This window comes from Aquila chrysaetos, chromosome Z (assembly GCF_900496995.4).
Source record: "Aquila chrysaetos chrysaetos chromosome Z, bAquChr1.4, whole genome shotgun sequence".
NCBI lineage: Eukaryota > Metazoa > Chordata > Aves > Accipitriformes > Accipitridae > Aquila > Aquila chrysaetos.
In genome coordinates this window covers 23770268-23777455 of record NC_044030.1, presented here as the reverse complement: position 1 = coordinate 23777455, position 7188 = coordinate 23770268, and the positions used below count along the sequence as shown (strand labels likewise).

The window sequence follows — 7188 nt, the reverse complement described above, 5'->3', positions numbered from 1 at the left end:
CACACATCAGGCTGTCCTGCAGAAGTGCCTTTGCAACTGTGCCTTCTGGACACCAGATGTAACCACTCTCTCTGCTATTCCCAGGTAAGGAGGAGCTAGAAGAAGCAGACAGGCCAAAACAGCTGTAACAAGCAGAGCAAGAAAGGCAGATAAGAGAGCTGTGCAGGTCTCACATTTCTCTACAGCTGATACTAGCCTCATTCTGCTTTTTCTCCAGTTGTGGTCCCCGTTTATCCTCCTGGTATACATAACTGCTCTCTATTCCCCTCTTCTCACAATCTTTCAAACGTGGTATGTACTGCTTCCACTTACAGGGTCAGCAAATCTGGAAATTGTGCACTCAGAACAGAGCCTCTGCCAGCGTTCAAGTGTTAAATGTCCAGGGCTATTGCACACTTCACCTATCTGAATTAAGGTTGGTTAGTTTGCACATGCTCCTCCAGCTGGGAAGCAAACAGCAGGGCACTACCAATATGATCACAAATGAGTGATACACAAGATCAGGACGCTTAGGTGCAGCTGTCTCACTATGAACTTTGTCACCTTTCAGAAGAGCTACTGCAAAAACGCAGACCCAGCGTGCTCAGAAGCAAAACCTAATGGGGCCTGTGAGCATGATGATCATCGCCCACCATGCGAGTCCCCCAGAAAGTGCTGCCCAGGAGGACCCCGTGCCTGCAGCAGGGAGCCTTAACAGAGTGAGAGCTTCAGGCACGACAGACGTTTTCTGTGGCAGCTTACTTGTACCATTAGGGGCCCAGCTCGGACAAGCCATACTGGCGAAAGCTCCACAACGCGCCCAGCTCGCTGGCGTAAACACGCTGCACACACGGCAGCCCCCTTGCCACAGGACAACAGGTACAAGGGGAAATTTCCCAGCGCAGCCGCTTCAGCACCAAAACCCGCGGCGCCACCGCCCCAGGGCACTGAACACCCACCGCGGGCGGCAGCTCCCTCACGCTCCGGTCGGCGGCGCCGAGACGAAGGCGGCACTCGCTCGGCTCCCAGCCCGCCCTCAACGGCCTGGCGGCGGCACTGCGCATGCCAGTGCATGGCGTGCAGTGCACGCAGGCCCCGCCCCGCCCTGACCCTTCTCCCCGGGCTGCTTCCATCGCCGTGTTCGCGCAGGTGGTTCGGGACGGTGTTGTCCTAGACCTCGACGCCTTGCTCCTGTTCGGAAGTCTATCTGGTGAAGGGACGGAGGTTGTAGCCTCCCGCCTATGGAAGACCCGGTACGCTCTTCTGTGCTGCGGGAGGAGCTGGCTCACGGCGTGTGTCGCGTTCGCCCCCCCCCCCCCCGCGGGATCATTGGTTCATCCCTCTTGAGGCATGCGGGGAGCAGCAGGGGTCGCTGGTCTTTTCCTCGGCGCGCGCGGAGGCTGTTAGGCGACGGTTGGGGGCGCGGGGCCGGCAGGCGCGCGCGGTGGGGCTCGGGTGAGCCCGCCCGTCGCCGGACCGAGGACTTGCCCGCCGGGGCGCGGGGAAGGGGCCGAGGCGCCTTAACGGTCCAGAGCTTGTCGGGTCTCTGCTGGCGGCGGCCGACCGGGTCAGGGTGCTCGCTGAAGAGGTAGGCCAGGCTGTAGCGGGCGGGGCGGGCTGGTCCGGTAACGGGAGTCGGCGGCGGGCCTTGAAACGTCCTCCCCGAAAGCCTAGTGCTGCTCTCCCCGCTCTGTGAGGTGCCGCGGGCACGGGAGCTGGGAGGGCTTGGGGCTGGGAGGGCTTGGCCGGGCCTGGAGTGCCAGTTTGTGAGGGGAACAGCCGTGCCGCTTTAGCATGCGAATGACCTTTCCTTCCCCCCTCCTTATCTTGTCTCCATGAAACAAAGCATTGAGTGAATCGGTGGTCTTTCATCCTCTGGAGTTTCTAGTTTTGAAGGCTGCTATGTAGGCTTCTCACTGCTGCTTGGGAGAACTTTCCAAAAGCTCACGTTTTGGAAGAACGATTTTTCTAGTTGCTTTATGTGGTTGGTTTATACTGAACTCTTTTGGGCACGCTTTTGCCATGTGGCCAGCAGTGCACGGTCTTAAATGCACCATATCCCTCGATAGAAGAACCACCCGTTTTAAAGGAACACTTTTTCAGTAACGTGCGAAAGATGGCTGAGGCCATCGTACACAGCCACCGGTGCCTGGCTTTCTGAAATGTTGATGGGTTTCCGCCTAATTCGTGGTTGCTGTAGCGGCCACGGGAACTTGTCTAATAGAGTAACCCTTAATCTTAAAATGTGTTGATAGGGATGACTGGGGCTTTTTTTTTTTTTTTTTTTTTTTTGAGGGTAGGGGGGACATAGAGTCTGCTGTCTGTTCTTGGAAATCAAGGAACTATTTCAGGTATTTCTTGTTAGGCTCCTTGTGCTGTTTGTGTATCTTGTTAGGCTCCTTGTGCTGTTTGTGTATCTTGGTCACTCTTCCAAGTGAACGTGTGTTCTCCATTTTATTTCAGATGAAAGCAGTGGAAGTCTGTCAATGGCCAGAGCAGGCACCAGCATGACCACAAGATGTCCCAAGAGCATGGTGTGCTTGGTTTTTATTAAATGCTTACTCTGTATAAAATGTTACTTATTTGTGAATTCTTAGGTATTTGCCTGTTGATGAATTAATCTTTTTCATATGCTGTTAATTTAATTTTGCAGAGGTGATCAGTTCTAATACTTAAATTTTTGCCTTTGTGTTGCCTGTTCATTCCTGTCCAGAATGAATGTGGTGTCAAAAAAGGCAAACAGGAATTCTTGCTCAAACTGTTTAAGGAGCTGGTTATTTACCTTTCTCCTCCCTGTTTTCGCAAGGACAAAAAAAATCTAGAAATTGTATGGTTGAGCAGTTACATGGTAGACTTTGTGCTTCAGTCTTTTTAAATGAAGACTCTGACAGTTATTATAAGAGGAAAAACTAAAATTATAATGGCCGCTTCTAGCATTGTTTAGCTGTCCTGTCTATTGTGATAAGATCTTACATCTGTATTGGAACGGCATAAAGAGAATCCCTCTGCAGGACTCTTCGATATTGGATAATAATGTATTCTACTCTTCTGCTGTACACAGAACAGTCTTTCCTTGATACACTTTTGAAAATGTAAAGTATACTTTAATATTGCTGTTGCAGGCAGCTCTCACCTTGGGGACTGTGGGGCCTGTTCCTACCAGAATGCTTAACTCTACGAACAGTTCTTACAGAGTTGTAGTGTGTTTTGCTGAAAGTTCAGAAGCTCACAGAGATAGCCTGATGTGGTGAAAGCCTCTAAGCATTAGAAGGGCATGTAGGAAAAAGTTGCAAAGTACTGATTGCCCAGCTGTCCTGCAACCTCCTTCATTAGGTGAGTAACAATAATTTCTTGGGCAGCTGTGTCCTTCAGCCTTGTCTTACAATGAAGCAGACTTTCTGTTGAAAAAGAAGTTTGGCAGAATGACTTCCGAGCAGAAATTGGAATTGAAACATTGAGAGTGAGATCAGCCTGATGACAATGTTCTCATCAACAAAAGCAAAGTAAAAGGTTTGGTGTGAGCGGCTTATTAAAAGCAGTGCATGGCTGCCAGTGTGTCCCAGAGGCGTCTGTGCTTTTCTATGTTTGGTTTTGGGGGGTGATACTGTGGAGCAGTTCAGAATACAAGGACTGAATCAAAGCCTGCTGAAATGTGACAGCTCAGAATCTTATATGCAGTATGCTGTTTCACTGTAGGGTCTTGGAAAAGTCAACACTGTTGAAAGGTTGAGTAGTGCAAGTCAGCATGAAATTCAGTGGTACAAACAAGGCACTAATAAAAATTGCGTGTATTATGAAAGATATCTTCAGTGCTGAAACTGTGGTTTGTATAACCTACATACCCAAGGGCATGACAAATAATCCAAGTCTTTGAAGCCAGGACCTTCTTGGTCAATATTGGAAATGTGATCTAAGAATGATCCAGTACAGAGAAATCATCGTCATACCTTACCTGCATTTCAGGGGATGCAAACCATACTGAGTAAACTATTTGACAGCTTACTGACAGCCTATTAAGTATTAGAGCTGAGTCAGTTTATAGAGACTTTCAAGGCTATAGAGACTGAAGACTATATTGAAGGTGAAATTCAGAGTGCAAACTTAAATTTTAAGTCAAACTGAAGAAATTACTGATTGTCTTGTAAATTAGAAAGGGTCACAATATTACACCACATGCTACAGCGTGGTGTTCCCATTGAATACATGCGGTACTTGGTGAAAGAAAAAAATGCTGGAGGTTTTTTTTAGCAGCAGCAGCTGACTTTTATGACTGTAAACGGGCTAGTTGCTCAGACATAGGAAAGTACAGCAGTGATGAAAGGTAGATTGAATGGAGTAGAAAACCAATACAAGATGTCCTGCTTACACATCTTGTGCAATTGTGCCTCCTTTAAACTTCATTATGCATTATGTTCTAGGACACAACCAAAAGTGTCTTTTGCATATTTGTTTGTGTTATTGTTTTTGTTGTTTCACTGATGCATCCAGCTCTCCTAGAGACATAGTGAAGAGGAGGGTACTGAGGCAGTGCTGCACAGTGATATTTCCATGGAAAAATTATAAATACTGTTCAAGAAAACTTGGAAGAGATAAAAGTTATGGAGAAGTTTTGGGAAGAATTGGGGTGGCATTTGGTACCCATTAATGAGTCTTTTGGATTACTCAGTCTTTTGAGCAATAAACAGTTTTGTTGCCTTCTTTTTTTATTCTTTTTTCACTGTGCTAGAAATCCATAATACTGTACAAACTACCGCAGAAGAAAAATATAGATTGTATAATTTTGTGGTGTTTGCAGGAGCAGCTTTCAAAATGTGACTGCAGCTCTGGGAAAGCAGACTGATTATTTGGCAGCAGTTCACGAGACAACATGACATTCTTAAGCGAAGCTGTGCAAACTGAGCTGAGTCAAGTTCTGAAGGAAGTTTGTGATCCAGTAGTTGTCCATGCTGAAGACAGCTTCAGAAAGTGATTTCCCAGCTGCTACCAGACTGGTTGATCTGGATTTGTTTAAAGAATATATGCTATTTCCTGATGAGAAATTACTTAAGTAACTTTTTGGGAAAAATTAAACTGAAGATGGTTCAGTATTTTGCATGAATACACGCGTGTTCATAGAGAAGTCAATGTGAGTGATGTAAGATCCACTACATCACTGTTGGTTTTCTTGCAGGAAAGAATGTAACAGAAATCTTCTGTGAAGTGATGAAATTCCTTCAAGTTCATCACAATGCCCTTGAAAATACTAGAATCAGAAAGGTTCAGGCATTGAAATGTGAAAATCCGCTTGAGCAACATGAAAAACACAGATGCACTTATTGCTTTACCAGTGCTGTTGACAGAAAATGAACTAGTGAAATCCATCCCAGACCTTCAGCACCATAGTCACTGGGGTTTTTTGCAAGGCTGAAGAGAAGGATGGGCACTCTTTTTTATGAACCTGCCAGACACTGGGAAGAGAAATGTATGTGTAATCCACTGTGAGTAATGTATTTAATAACAGGACCGCTACTTGTTTTTCAACATAAAATTACTAATCTCATCTTTTTATTATTGGCTTACTATTCTCTTAAACTGTTGCACACACGTCTGTGCTTTATACATGAGCTACTACTACAAAACTTTCTGTTGATTCCCACCAGCTAGAAAGTGTTAGTACTGCCGCCAACTTGTAGTTAGAATCTGAAACCTTGCTTAGATGGGCAAAGAGCCTCTCTTGCATGTAAGCTCTTCAAAAATTAGTTTTTCAGACTTTGGCTTTTAATGTTTTTCCAAAGGGATGAGGGAGAAGCTGATCCTTGTAACTTTGTGCCAGTCTCGGGCATCTAGAGGATGTTACTGAAGACAGCTGTGTGCTACATGTGTCCAATCTCACATTGTGTTTACTTTTTTCCCTAGGAAGAATTGTTATAACGAGCCTGAGACCAGTGGGAATCTCTGCAGGACCACTCCATAAGACGCAAACTGTTAAAAAGATGAAATGTTAAGGCTGCATGTAGTAGCACAAGGAACTATTGGGGCAGTATCTGCTAATGTTTATGTAGACAAAAAATAAAGATTTATGGTTTTGTTCTAAGAATTTCTGTCTTTCCCAAGCTATAACAGCAGTTGCTTCTGACAGTTCTGAGTTCCTCTACGTTGTTTTTGGGATACCAATTCACCCCTTTGGACTAAATAAAACCTAGGAGCTATTAAGTGGGTGGGAGGTGATCACTGAAACCATGGTCTTCTGTAGTTCTCAGAGATTGAGTTAGCTGAGATTTGTATTGTAGTGGGGAAAAGTAGAAATTAAAGTTCAGCAAACCTGTGGTTAAAAATAGCAGGAAAGGTCTCCAACATGGAAAACTGCAAGTTTGGTTTATTATTACCTTAATCAGCTGCATAATACGGTACTTCAACTAAACTTGAAGTAGAGCAAAATACTGTAGGGATAACAACTGGAATTCCTGGTGGTTTTTTCAGGAAGACTTATGATAAATTAATTTTATCAGAAGAGCAAATGCTGGAATTACGTATCTTGCAATGTCTGATTTTTTCAGTACTGAATGTAAGTAAATTATTAATGCAAAGTCTAAGCATAAGTTAGTTTTTGGGTTGTAGAGAGGGAAGGAGGTTTAGACAAGAGTAGTTAAATTTTAGTGATCCAACATGTAATTATTGGATGCACTTGAAAGTTTAGGTTTTCTGTTAGGGATCATATTCCCTGAAGATACCATCTGTTCAGGAGTTTTGCTCATGGGTCTTTGTTCTTCAAGTGCAAGACTGGCAGGAATAGCTTTTAAGACTACTTTTTTTTTTTAAACTCTTGACAGCGACAGCTAATGCCAAGTTTTAATGACTGCTGTCTAAAATGTTAATTCCCTTTCAACAAGAAAAATTTTAGAATCTTAAGCTTCAGTGTGTAATACCTGCTTCATAGTGTAGTGGAAGAAAGAAAAAATGAGGGAGAGGGAGGAATAGGTGCATGTAAGGGGCACTGATTACTAAAATAGTAATGCTGGTGAACATTAAGTATGGTGTTAAGCATTAGGACTGCCTTTTAGTTTTTATGAGTTGCTAACTGGACTGTACCCTTGAAAAAACCTCAAGACTCCTTAACTATTTTTTTTCCCTTCCTCTGTTTTACATGAACAAAATATCTGAGAAGACTGTTGAAGTTGATAGTATTAAAAAGTAGAAAGGAGGACAGATTCTCAAGGTGGTCTAGGGGAA

The 7188-nt window shown here is 44.4% G+C and overlaps 1 long non-coding RNA gene and 1 other non-coding gene across 3 annotated transcripts; both read left to right on the top strand.

Annotated features, from left to right (window-relative positions):
• Positions 1-1351: 1351 nt before the first annotated feature.
• Positions 1352-6055, top strand: LOC115337320. 2 transcript variants are annotated; one of them, XR_003922088.2, is made up of 5 exons: positions 1352-1567; positions 2443-2513; positions 3102-3312; positions 5150-5456; positions 5875-6055. It is a non-coding gene; the product is annotated as an uncharacterized LOC115337320 (long non-coding RNA). The 2 variants fall into 2 exon arrangements; XR_003922089.2 differs by having other exon boundaries at positions 1353-1567; positions 5150-5440.
• On the top strand, positions 2661-2792 carry LOC115337527. Its single transcript, XR_003922179.1, has one exon. It is a non-coding gene; the product is annotated as a small nucleolar RNA SNORA13 (small nucleolar RNA).
• Positions 6056-7188: the final 1133 nt, after the last annotated feature.